At 35.7% G+C, this 14,381-nt stretch overlaps 1 long non-coding RNA gene across 1 annotated transcript in view; it reads right to left on the reverse strand.

Annotated features, from left to right (window-relative positions):
• Positions 1 to 301: 301 nt before the first annotated feature.
• The window catches only part of LOC132663084 (uncharacterized), a 129,348-nt gene continuing 115,268 nt past the window's right edge, over positions 302 to 14,381 (reverse strand). Inside the window, exon 4 of the long non-coding RNA XR_013551699.2 lies at positions 302 to 387. This is a non-coding gene — a long non-coding RNA (uncharacterized LOC132663084). The remainder of the gene's footprint in view (positions 388 to 14,381) is intronic.

A 14,381-nucleotide genomic window follows, 5' to 3' on the forward strand; every position in this document is an offset into this window, starting at 1 on the left:
TGAAAATTTCTTCCAGATTCTAACAACAGTCTGTTAATACTGCTTTTCACCGTTTGTTGTTTTGGACTGTCATTATCCTCTGGCTCTGTCAGTATTTTAATGTGAACTCTGGACACGGTAAAGTCGGAGCTGCTAGTCAGAGGCCATTTGAGCCCTTCTATGCACCATTCCGACCAGAATTGTCATTTCCACGGCAGAACTCCAACACTGCCATTTGGCTTTCCTATTAGCTTTGGCTTTTCCCCAAAACCAGCTACCTGCATCATAAACTGAAACTTATTCTATGTTTTATACATGCGTACCTTGTTTTCTTTTGCATTCATCCTGGTTTCATGCTAAATACGAAATCAGCTAGAAAACTGCCACTTCCCAATGTTCATTGCAAGGCTGTGAAGAAAAGAACACCGTTTTTGTAAAGACTATCATGCCCACGTTTATTTGGTAAATATTTGCCATTAATGGCAGCAGGTAATGGAAACTGCTCGTCCTGTGATCACCTGCTTTCTTTTTTTTTAGTCTTCTAGCTTCTGTCATTTCCTTCCACCACTCAAAAGCTTTCCTTATGCATATTCCTTTTTCTGGCCTCATATTTTCATGCCCTACACATTCCCCTTGAGTGACTTCATCCAGTCTCTGGCAGTCCTCCACTCCCAGCCCAGACCTCTTTCCAACCTCTTGACTTGTTTAATCATTTACAACTTGGATCGGCCATCCGGTTTTCCATGGGCATCTCAAACTCAACACGTCCAAAATAAAGTTATCACCTTCAACAATCCTTCTACTTCCCGAATCATCCACTTCCCTCCCGCCATTCACCCATAAAGAATTAACCTCTGATGTTGCGCGCTACCCCATACTATTCACCTTCATTAATTTATCCACGTGAAACTCAGAATCCCCTACATTCATCGATCCACGTGGTATTATCTCGTTAAACGCCATTTTCTGCATATGTAAGTAGGAAGAATAACATCCACTTATCCCAGCGGGGTGGGGGGAGTTGCTACTGTTTTAAGGCTCTTTCAAATCTATTTTTGTGTGATTAAAATGATGGACTATCGTTGAATGAATTTAAGTATAAAACTATCTCTATATGTTTTTTACTTTTGGCTTAGAAAATGTTAATATTTTCATTCAAGCCATCTGGGTGTTGGAAATACGTGCTTTTGATGACTATATGTGAAAACTATTTTTTGCATCTTTAAAAATTATTGAAGGAATGCTACTTACTAAATTTGCTTTCCGTTTTTCTGACCACAAGTGACAATTAACTTGCAGTTCAAAAGACAAACTTGAAGTATATTTAAGCCGTCCCAAGTGAACACCACAGATATCAAATGATCAGATGAAGATAGGGATAGCTGTAGATGACTCAAATGTTTCCTTGACTTACCACTGTCTTTTGTCTGCATTTAATTTTCTTTCATATTAAAAAAAAAAAAAGTCCTTTGGTACCATCTACTCCTGTATTGCTTTGCCACGCTTAAAACATTTTATTCCCGGACACTACAGTTTTGAAATTACTCCCTGCAAGTCTCTTGAAGAAAATAAATTGAATTTCCATTCCCCCAGCTTGTTTCTTAACAAACAGCAGACGGAGAAAGTTTGAGACTCACGAAACACAGAACTACATGAATATTTTGTTATAATCAGACATTTCCCTTCTGATTCTTCCTCTGACCCTAAGGCGACACGGTGCCCGAGGAAACAATATTTTATGTGCTAGGTACACAATCTGTGCAACAGTTTTCCTTTAAAATATGGAGATCTACTTTTATAATCTGAACCATAAAATGGGGCGAATTTTCAAGTAGTCTCATCCATTTTATGGATAAACATTCAACAAATGACTAGACTGCCAAAATAAATTCTCCGAGGGAAGTTGGCTGAAGCAATAAGACCGGTAAAAGAAATCCAACAAAGTAAACAGAGTCTTCCTCTATGCAACACATACACTCAGATGTATGTAAAACTATGTAAAACATACACTCAGATGAAAATCAGACTTTTCCAATTTTTTTTTTAACATTTATTTATTTTTGAGATAGAGAGAGACAGAGCATGAACAGGGAAGGGTCAGAGAGAGAGGGAGACACAGAATCCGAAACAGGCTCCAGGCTCTGAGCGGTCAGCCCAGAGCCCGACGCAGGGCTCGAACTCACGGGCCGCGCGATCGTGACCTGAGCCGAAGTCGGCCGCTTAACCGACTGAGCCACCCAGGCGCCCCCAGACTTTTCCAATTTTTGACAGTGGTAAGAGAGGATGAATCAGCTGACATCTTCAGTGTGTGCAACTCCAAGTGGGTGATACTGATTTAGAAGTAAAAGTAAGTGGTATTAAGACAGTGATATTGAAATGGTCATAGATGGAATAACAATAGGCCAAGTATAGGTTCATCCATTTAGTCATTATTCAATATACATTGAACACCTGTTATGTCTAGAGTCCGTATCAGTTTCTGGAAAGAATCAACCATTTTCTTAGAATTTATAACAAAAATTTACTCATCAGCTTGTAGATGCAACTGGACCTCCTTCCTCCAGTATATTCTATTTGAATCCATTTTCCACATACAAGCCAGAATTAACTTTGTAAAGTTAAAATTTAGTTACATGGTTAAGCTCAAACTCCCCAATATGGTTTACAAAGACCTTTACGGTGTGACTCTTGCTTACCTCTTCTGCCTTGCTGTTCCACCTAGCTCCCTGATCATAATGAATTACTAACCATTCACAGAGTAAGTAAGGCCTTTGCATTCTGTTTCTCCTGGCCAAATGCTTTTCCTCCTCTCCTTGTCTCACCCTTTTCCTCTGACCTTCAGTTTCTAACCTAAACATCTCCTTGGCTAAAACTTCTCCAAGGACTAAAACATGGTTAGGTGAGCCTCTTAGGCAGCAAATGTTCTACTCCCGAGCTATACCCACAGGCGAACCTTTTTTTTTTTTTTATGTTTATTTTATTTTTGAGAGACAGAGGGAGAGAGAGAGAGAGACAGTGCAAGTGGGGAAGAGGCACAGAGAGAGGGAGACACAGAATCCAAAGCAGGCTCCAGGCTCTGAGCTGCCAGCACAGAGTCCAACACGGGCACAAACCCAGGAACCAGGAGATCATGATCTGAGCTAAAGTCCGATGCTTAACCAACTGAGCCACACAGACGCCCCCTGCAGGTGAACCTCTTATGTACCACATAACACCCCAGGCCTTACACCTTGTAGCCCCTAACACAGCAAGTGATTTACTTGACTGCCTCCTACTAGACTATATATCCCTCAAGGACAGGAAATATCCCCTCATTTGCTCTGGAAATCTCCTGATGTGAAATAGAGCCTTGGCACATCTTAGTGATGATTTGCTAAGTAAGTGGAAAATTAAACCGTGTATTCTTCCCCTTGATTTTGGTAAAACCATTTGACGGTGGCAGCCGTGGGAGGTAAGGGAAATTATCCCCAGCCTCACTACTTGACTACATGAATTGAGATATCTGATGGTAAATGCACACACTTGAACATATTCCCTTTTCCCCTCCCTCACACATTTTAGTTCTAATTTATCATTAAAATGTTTCATCCTGAAATCAATAAACACCCCAATCTTTCCCACTGAGAATATTCCATGACTTCTTCTTGCTCTATGTTTTATGATGGATCAAAATACAAGGCATCTCCAAAATCAACTTAAAGCTTTTTCTTTTCTTTTGAGAGCAGGGTGAAAACTAAAATGAACTAATCTAGAAAAATAAAAAGAACTCCGTCCAAATAAATTGTTGTTGTCTGCACAGTGTAACACATAAAAAGTACTGAACTTCTTAAAATGTTTTATGTCATTGGTATTTTTCTTTAAATATTTATTGATATGGATATGGCACTTCAGTGTTACAGCATAATTTTAAGCTATATCTATAGATTCCAAGATCAAATCCGGAAAGTGAATAAACCTCCATCTATGTATATTTGACTGGGAGGGATTAGATCAAAACACAACAGTTATCTATGGTTGAATTTTATTTTCATTTTTCACTCTTCTATATTTTCCCACACTTTCACAATGAGCAAGTCAAAAAGAAAACCAATAAACATGCTTACACACAGGAATGAACAGAAAAGATAGTGACATCATTCAAACAGAAATTAGTAAATATGGGTGGTCTGTAAGTTTCTTGCTATCTTTAAAATTCTATAATTTTATGACTTCTCAATGTACTATGCACACAAATGTAGATTTGTCTACACTAGACACAATAGGGATCCAGATCCCTACAGAAATGCGTGGCAAATGTTCTTTCACAATAGAAGTAATTAATGGAACAGTTTACATATGACTTTGGTCATAATAAACAGTGAATGCCTTGCACATAGTAGGCACTCCTTAGGTGTTAAATGAAGAAATCCAGCAATTGGTCAATGAATGGTAAATGACCTTGGTGTTAAAATTCTGTCTCTGCTGCCCTCCAGTGGCTCACGTGCTTAACTCTGAAAGACTTCAAAAGAGAAAATCAAGTGTCTTCCATTCCCAGATCCTTATTTGAAGGGACTATTGACTGTTCAGATTTTGGGGGCTTGGTATTCATTTTGGACAAAGTTTTATATACATCCTCTGTGATATTACCTTGGTAGGTCAAGATCAAATGCATTATCTGTCTCCTCCCACCTGAAGAAGGTCAAACTGAAGCAATAGTTATAGATGGGGTTAATAAACACGAATATTTGTACATTCATACTTCATAGAGATTTTTCATTTGTGTCACCACATTAAACTTCTAGTAAGAATCTGTGCTGATAATAATGAAAATAATTGCAACTCTTTTATTAGAAAGTTCTGGGGGCGCCTGGGTGACTCGGTTGCGCGTCCAACTTCGGCTCAGGTCATGATCTCTTGGTTGGTGGGTTTGTGCCCCACATCGGACTTTGTGCTGACAGCTAAGGGCCTGGAGCCTGCTTCGGATTCTGTGTCTCCCTCTCTCTCTGCCCCTCCTCCGCTCACGCTCACGCTCTGTCTCTCTTGGTCTCTCAAAAAATAAATAAACATTAAAAAAATAGAAAAAGAAATCGTTCTGGCCCCTTGTTCAGATACAAAGGCATGATAGTGTTGTCAAGTGCCATTAGGCATGAAGGTTCGCATCCATAGTACACCTTAAGGAGCAGCCCAGAACTCTTAAACTTACGTATCATCTTGGTGTAGTACTGTAGAAAAATGTTAACTTAGCAGCGAACACCATCAGCAAATATCAGCCGCAATCGGTGAACTTTAGAACCGTATTTTTATATCGCCTTGGTCTGTGGGGGTTATATCCTGAATTCAGGTAGTTGGTCAGTAGAATGATCGCAGGAAGAAACCTTGTTTCTAGAGAAACCTTGTTTCTGAAACCTTGTTTCAGTCTCAGTGCTTTGACATTAGCTATGATCTACTAGATATCCTGCTTCTGGCCTCATCCTGTGGTTTTAGACAACAATCTCCAACTGAGTTATCTTCTACATGACTTCCTAATGTGTTTATCTTCCCCTGTTATTGTAGTTCTTCTGGAATATCCTTTTAGTGTTAGCCAAGGAGTCTCTCAATTCTTTCCTCGTCTGCCACCATACCTCCAGGTGAGGCGATTATTTCTATCCTTTTGCTCATCTGCAGTCTATCTTTTTGAATTAGAGTCTTTTTATGTACTTTTATTTATTTTTATTGTATTTTTTTAGTCTTTACTTTCCATCTCTTACTTCTGTCTCTTACTTGAACAATTTCTTCCTTTTCAGTACTATGGAAGTATGTGGTATTATCCTTCATAATAATGAGTATTTTTTCTTATTCTCAGATTACTAGAGTCGTGTGGATTTCACTGATATTTTCATAAGCTCTTGGGTTTATTTAGCCAATGTATCATTTTTGTGCTTTTTACATCACAGTAATTTAGCAACTTGTTTTCAATTATAATACTGGCAATATTATAAAAGAACATTTATTTTTAGAACTAATCCTAAGAGAGTAATTTTTTCACAAAAGGTTTTTTATTTATAAAACTGAAGCATTTAAAAAATAAACTAAAATAAGGGCACCTGGTTGGCTCAGTCAGTTAAGCATCTGACTCTTGATCATGGCTCAGGTCATGATCTCACGGCGTCAAGAGTTCAAGCCCCACATCGGGCTCTGTGCTGACAGCATGGAGTCTGCCTGGGATTCTCTCTCTCTCCTCTCCTCTCTCTCTGTCCCTTCCCAACTCGTGCTGTGCCCCTCCATCTCTCTCTCTCAAAATAAATAAACATTAAAAAAATAATAAACTAAAGTAAATGTCCAAGAGATGTATGATATAAACTCAATAGTATCATAGAATGCAGTAATATTCAGGAATTCAAAGTTTTAATTTAATTATTCATTTGCTTGTTACAAGTCCCTAAAATACCAAGTGAAAGTTAAAATTATAAGAGATTTTGGGAGTTAAAAAATAAAAACAAAGTACTAAGTACAAACAGTATTTCTCCCATTTTTAGAAATGAAGGTGCGTGTATATATTGTGTGTACGTTTATGTGTTATGTATATGTACACTTAATGTCTGAAAGAACATACTCTGAGCTAATAACAGTGATTTTATCTGCGATGAGGTTGTCAGATAATGACAATCTGACTCTGTAACCAAAAACTACCCCAACTCTCATTATTCTTATAACAATGAGGACTTTAAACTGTCCAATTGTGGGGGTGCCTGCGTGGCTCAGTTGGTTAAGCATCCGACTTCGGCTCAGGTCATCATCTCGCGTTGTGAGTTCCAGCCCCGCATCGGGCTCCATGTTGATGAGACTGGAGTCTGCTTTGGATTCTGTGTCTCCCCTTCTCTCTGCCCCTCCCATGCTCATGCTCTGTCTCTGTCTCTCAATAATAAATAAATGTTAAAAAATAAATAAACTATCCAATTGTGCCTTAAACTTCAGCACATATTTTCATACAATTTCTTAAACATTTTCAATCAATTTATTGTAATGCAATGAAATCTAACACATAACACCATCTCTAGTCTATCAGTCCCCATCAATTATTAGGAGAATATATTTGAGACTAGCACATTAAGATAATTTCATTGATCAATGGGCATTATTAAGCAAGAAGGGGAATTCAGAAGCAGAAATGCACCGCGTTTGAGAAGCAAAGACATCAAGCTTGGTTTGTAAGTACAAAATGATGAATTAAGAAGATGTGTCCTTAAGACCTTACGGAGACACACACAAAAGGAAAAATAAATAACTGAACTGTGGTAGCCTTTACATTTTTGTGGCAATGAAAGTGAGCCAGGAACACAATGAGAATTTGTTTTAAACCACCAAGTTTGTGGAACTCTGTTATGGCAGCCATAGGACACAAATACAATTTCCTTAGGAAATTATCCATTTTATCAAGGTTTTAAATTTTTACATGTATAGACATCTATAAAGCAGTCCCCTGTGATTTTTAATTGCTTTCTGCTTCAGTTTGTTTCCACTCAATTTCTCATTTAGTATTTTTTAACTTTCTTTTTCCTTAAGTTAGTGTTTGTCTAGTGTTTTATTTTGCCACAAAATGGGGATTTTATTTATTAATTAGATCTACTGTTTTCTATTCTGAACCTCAACAATTCCTGGTTTTATCTTTACTACTTCCTTGCTTATTTCTTTCTTTGGTTTGCTTTATTTATCTTTTTTTTTTCTTTCTTTTTTCCCCTTTGCATTTTGAGCTGGAAATTTATTTATTTGCATTCTTTAAGTTTTGCTCATAAAAGTGTTTAACGCTATGAAGCTTCCTCTGATCGGTACTTTAAATATACCAAATAGAGTCTGATATGTAGTGTTTTCATGTCATTATTTTTCGAAAATTCTGTAATTTCAGTTTGTATTCCCCCATCACCTATTAAGCAAGAACTGTTGAATGGAAGGCTTTTAATTTTCCAGCTGGACTTCTGTTGTCAATAATTTTTATTTGTTGGCTCTGTGATAAGATAATGTATAACATTTCTACTTCATGGTAATGATTGATATTTTCCTCATGACATATGATCAGTTTTTGTGACTGCCATGTGCACTTGACTAGGTACACTCTATTAACAGAGTTTGAAGCTTTATATATCCTTGAGCTTTTATTATCAACTTGGTATTTGTGGTCTCAAGTTTATCATGGTATTTTATAATTACAGTGTACATTTGCTGAGTTTTTTTTCTATACATTGCATCTTTTCTTTGTTTTGTTTTTTACCTTTTAAAATCTCTTTCTATTTAGAAAGTTCTAGTGTTATCCTTATCCTTACGTATTTTTTAATACTCTTAGTTCTCTCTTCCTTCTTTAACCTTTAACTCAACATTTTATTAGTTATTTCTGATATCCATTTACTCTCCTCCATTCTCTATATTTAAAAAAAAATGAAATTAGCGGGGCACCTGGCTACCTCAGTTGGTGAAGCATCCGACTTCAGCTTAGGTCTTGATCTCATGGTTCATGGGTTCAAGCCCCACGTTGGGCACTGTGTCGACAGCTCAGAGCCTAGAGCCTGCTTCAGATTCTGTGTTTCCCCCCCGCCTCTATCCCTCCCCTGCTTGTGCTCTGTCTCTGTCTCTCAAAAATAAGTAAACATTAAAAAAGTTTTATAAAAGAATAAAATTATTCTACCTTCCCCTTTTGCTGTCCCTTCTCCCATAGTTTAGTTGCATTGTTTATATTTGTCAAAGAATAACTTACACAGCATACAACGAGTTCTTCTACCACACTTGTCTCCATTTTTGTTTTGATCTTACTTAGATCTACAACTGAACATATTAAATGTATGCCGTCTTTTTTTTGCTGAAGCTTCCTCAGTCATATCTTCAGTTATGAAAAGCTCCTGTTCTAGTAGATTTCTCAGGAAGGGCTGTTGGGTACAGAATGAGCTGCTCACTAGCATATTAGCATCAATATCTGAAAGGCAACTTGCCTTTCTACAATTCTTGGTTCACACCTCCTTTCCTTAAGCTGTTTGAAAACGCTGTCAATTGATGCCTCGCTTTACTTATGCTTTTCTGAGAAATTTGATGTTGGTCTCATTATCTTGTCCTTGGAACTTTTTTTTTATTTTTTTTTAACCTGGTGGCCTTGAGAAGCTTGTTCCTAATGTAAAAAAAATTTTTTAATGTTTACTTATTTTTGAGAGACAGAGCACGAGCAGGGGAGGGGCAGAAAGAGACAGGGAGACACAGAATCCGAAGTAGGCTCCAGGCTCTTAGCTGCCAGCACAGAGGCTGACGTGCAACTTGAACCCACAAACCAGGAGATCCTGACCTGATCCGAAGTTGGATGCTTACCCGACAGAGCCACCCAGGCATCCCTCTTTTTCCTAATTTTTAAAGTCTAATAGTTTCAGACTAATAGGTCTAATAGGGTATATCACAGCATTTATCATTGTGGTTCAATTTTGCCTGGTGGGTCAATTTTTCCTCCTTCTGAAACTGCAGTTATACGTAAGTTAGTTCTTCTTTGCTTGAATACCATCTCAGTCACTTTTCTTTGGCCTTTTAAAAAACTCTTCTTTATTTTTCATTCACAAGGTTGTTTTCTTACTATTTTTCATTACATTTTATTAAGTGTTCACTCACATCTTTTCTTCCTTGGGTTCTCCATAATTTAGTCTTTATTTTTTATATGATTCCCCTCCCCCTCCAATTCAATCAATTCCCATTTCATTTCCTTCTATTCTTGACTCTTGGATTTTTGATGTAAACTGTTTTTTGTTTTAATTCCAAAAGACTGGTTTAAGAATATTTAATTCAGCTTGGAGCACTGTTTTATAGTTTCCTCCTACTTTGCTCTTCTTCTGTTTGAGGAAAAGTTCATCAGATAAACTCTTTCGATTTGCATTTTTGTTTTCTCTTAACAGTAAGTTGTACAAAGACTATGTCCTTGCTTGGGACTCTTTTGTTTTTAAGGTTTTATTTTCAAGTAATCTGTACACACAACGCAGGGCTCGAATTTACAATACCAAGATCAAGAGTCACATACTCTACCAACTAAACTGGCCAGATGCCCCTTATGAGATTCTTACTCAAAAACACCTTCTTCTGTCAGTATAACAAAGTGTAACTTCTTTTTAGATGGTGCTTGATTTTCTGTAGAGAGTAAAGAAAATGTGTGCTCTTTGACATTTTTATTTCCTTTTGTCTTTCAGGATCTTAAATTTCTTTTGCTTCTTTTTCTCATTTACGCTGAATTTTTCAAGACATGTCTCTCTCACCTTTTTAACCCTTATCTTTCACCAAAATTTGTTCTCTTCCAATTGCTTTCTTATATCCTCTTATACATTTTTAAGCCCCTTTCATGAAATTACTACCCTTTTTCAGCATTTTTACACTTAGGGTTGATTTCCTTTCTCTGGAAGTAATTTTTAGATCAATCTTAGGTCCACTGACATTTCTCTTTTTCTCTCACGCAGTTTTTAATGGGCTGCTGTTGACCTCAAAGAACACTTCTGTCATGAGTATGAGATATAGTTCACTGGTCTTTTTAGTCTTCTAATTTTACATGTAAACTTTGGACCTTCTCTACTACAAGAGTTTTGCATAGTTTTATTTGTTCTTCTTGTTATTCTGATTTTTTTTTTAAGAGGCCATGTTGGGAGATTTGAATTTACACCACTGTCTTTGCTTTGGGCTCCTCAGACTCCCACAATTTTAAGTGGTGGATTTTAACATATTATAGTGATTTTGATTTTGAGCCTAAAATAGTGTTACAGAATGGCTATTAAAAAGGTAACATGTGAAGCACTGGTTGAACATCAGTTTATTGTGAAGAAGTACTATCAGGTTATCTAGACTTTTTTTTGACAGGATAGCTAGATTTGGGGATTGTTGTAAATATGAATGTATCTGGATGTGTGGTTACATTTGACAAATCTTTTATTAAACCCCTTCGGACAGAATGGGAAAATGGAGGCTGTATGTTTCTTACTGTTTCCTATAAGCTATTAGACTTATATTTGTGACAGATACTCATTCCTTCCTACAAAAGAGGTAGGAACACATTCTTTTTCACTACTGTTTCACTATCAACACATTCTTTTTCACTACTGTTGTCCTAACCAATTTTCCCTTATCTGATCCTTGTTTGTTTTTACCCCAGCTTCTGACCTGTTCCATTTTCCCATTTATGACTTTGCCTTGAGCCTTGGCATTCATTACAATTTTCTGGCTAGCAGTGACACCTGGCTAGAATTCACATTCTCTTGGATTACTTCTTAAATTGAAGATGATAAAGCTATAAAGTAAAACAAAGGGATAAAAGAATGACAGAGTCCATATTCAGATTTTGAAAACCATTTTAATGGCACCATATGTAAGTTAAACTAAGTGAATTTCATAAGATTTCTTCATATATATTCCTCTTTTCCCTTAAGTATGTCACAATGTTTAAGAATTACTGACTTCCCAAATTCTGAAACTTCTTGTTGTTCTAAAGAAACAGCAGATGGCACTGCTAACTTGAAGAACCAATTTCTAGATGCATTAAAAATTGGAGACATGACTTCTTAAAACTATTAACAGACACTATTGTTTTCACCGTATATGTGTATTGTAGAATGGGAAAATAAAGTTAAGCAGATGGAAGAAATTTAAAATCCATAATTACAGATAAAATCACTATGAACATTTTAGTGCACAGCCGAGTTTTCTATTCACATGTTTAACAAAAATGGAATATATCTTGCAAGAGCTTTGTAACCAGGTTTTTCAAATGAACCACGTATTAGAAACAAATTGCCTTGTCATATTTCAAAAACCGGTTTTTTATGGCTGTAAAAGTATATCATAATTTAGTTAACCAATTACATGTTGTCTGAAATTTGGATTATTTCCAGTTTCCTGTTCTCATAAATAACACTGTCATGAACATCCTATTGCCTAATTCCTTAATTACAGGGTCACATGCTTAATTGTCTCCACAAGATAAATTCCTAAAAGTAGAATTTTTGTTTTAAAATATATCTCTATTTTTTAAGTATTATTTTTAAATTGGTCCCAGGACCAATTTTTCCCTTTGATTTACATATACTCTATATTAAAATACGTTTGTTTCAAAGTAAGTATAAAGTATAACTTTTAAAAAATTCTGTCTGATTAAATATTTTCAAACCTTTTATAGGTTTATGGCCTGCTTGATTTTTGTGAATTTCACAGAGTTCATGTCTTTTACCCCTTTTTAAAAAACAGAATAATTCATGATTTCTCTACTTATTTTGTAAGGATTCTTGATATATTAAGGTTATCATCGTCATTAAGGTTATCCTAAATATCCCAATACCGTTAACCCAAAAGTAATGTAGGACAACATTATTTTACTTTAAAAAGAATATTATTTCTTATTTTTAAAGTTTATCGAATTTTTCTTTGAGTGTTATTTTAGGATTAATTTTAATAAATGTCCACAGGGGCTACGAAAAGAGTTAGTCTATACTTGCATTCTATAGAATTCAAAATTTATAGTTCTGGCATATTTCTCATATCCTCTACATAATGTTTATTTCTTGACCACTTGGTTTTTCATGGAAAAACAGTTATGTTTCTTTTCATTTTCTTTTTTTTTTGCTTTCTCATTATATTATTTGGTGCATGAAAGCTCATAATCAACATATTGTGTAGATTTTGCATTTTGGTTCAAAAAAAAGCTCTTCGCCGTATTTCACTTGCTTCTTTCTCTCGCTCTTTTTTTTTAAATCTCAAATTACACTACTTAGTATGCTTCTTAATTAATGTATCAATTAGTACATTATTAATATATCAATCAATAGATACTTCTAAGTGGTTGAAGAGTTTGATCTTTTCAGTAGCCTTAAACATTGGATTGATAATGTTTTCTAGGTGTTTTCAATGTCTCCCTTCAAACTAGCCCTACCACAGACTCATGTCACCACACACAATGGATTATAAGGGTCTGAATTCCATAATATAAATGCTATAAAGAAGGATGTGAGTATCTCTTATGTACTCACTGCTTAGGGAACTGCTTAGTTGGGATAGAATATTCTCATTTAAATTAATGGCTTTTTAAAAAATAATAGTCATTCACTTAAGGACAGGGTTTTCAGGAATAATTTAAAATCTTTAAGCACAGGATGGTGTATTTCCTTATCAAACATCCACACAAGGTAGGTATTATTATTATTACAATATTTTACAGATGAAGAAAGAAAGAGATTAAATTACTCCCCTCAGGTAAAGCACCAGAATCCAAACCCACACTACAAAAATATCTGAGTTTGTGGTTTTATTCCCACAACCATGCCAGAGGGAGAAAAGCCTGTGAATTTTTATGTCCTTTGCTGAATAGTCAATTGGAATTTTTTTCTTATTTTATGTAGTTTACATAAGCTCTTGATGTGCTATAGTTAGTAATCAATTACGATTTCAGTAACAAGTATTTACCCTTAATTTCTCTTCAGTAGAGAAAGGTTCTACCTCATTCTTGATGTCTATGTGTGAATCTATTTGCATAAAATCCCTGGATATCTTGACCTTGTTATCACTCTTTTCGAGGGAGAAAAAAGCATCATGATCCCATCGATGAGTTTGGGAGCAAACTTCCCTCCAGTGAGACAAGAGAAACAAGTTCTGTTCTGCTCTTTCATGCTGTGAGTTTGATAGGGGCAGGCCCCCCGTATTTTGTGAAGGCTCTGGTTGGTCCAAGGCTAGCTGTGAGTGGATGGGTATATCGACCTAATTCAGCGACTTTATATTAGCACACACCTGCCTATTACTATCCAGCAACACCCTCCAAGATTAGCTTACTAAGAAAGGTGATATCTTGGTCTCTACTGACCGATCTCTTTTATTTTTCAATAGGTTCAGAAATGGGACAGAGTAGAGAGGTACGATTTATTGGACAATTTGAATTTCAATAATTTGGTGTTTTCTTAACGATTTTTTTATAATATAAAATATTTTAATTTGGGGGAAGTAAAATGTATTGCTCTTTTTTTATTCTTTAGGTTGCTTTCATCCTTAGAAAATCTTTACCCATGCTAAGATCATTCAGATTTATCTATATATTCCATCCAGCTATTACATAGTTTGGCTTTTTGTTATTTAAATTCATGTGAAATTAGCTTATGTACAAAAGATGGGAAGATTTATTTTCTAAATAATTAAGAAAACACCCTGGCAAGTTTTAAATTTTCTTTTTTATTCACAAAATTGCTATAATTTCATAATATAACATCTATTTATGTGTGAGTGTATATGTGTATGTATATGTTATGCATGTGTGTGTGTATATGTATGTGTGTGTGTGTATATATGTGTGTGTATATACATATGTGTGTTGGTGTATATATATATATGTGTGTGTGTGTGTGTGTGTGTGTGTGTGTGTGTGTATATATATGCACGTGTTTACCCACATATTAGTATATGTC

Source organism: Panthera onca, chromosome D4 (assembly GCF_046562875.1).
Source record: "Panthera onca isolate mPanOnc1 chromosome D4, mPanOnc1 haplotype 2, whole genome shotgun sequence".
NCBI lineage: Eukaryota > Metazoa > Chordata > Mammalia > Carnivora > Felidae > Panthera > Panthera onca.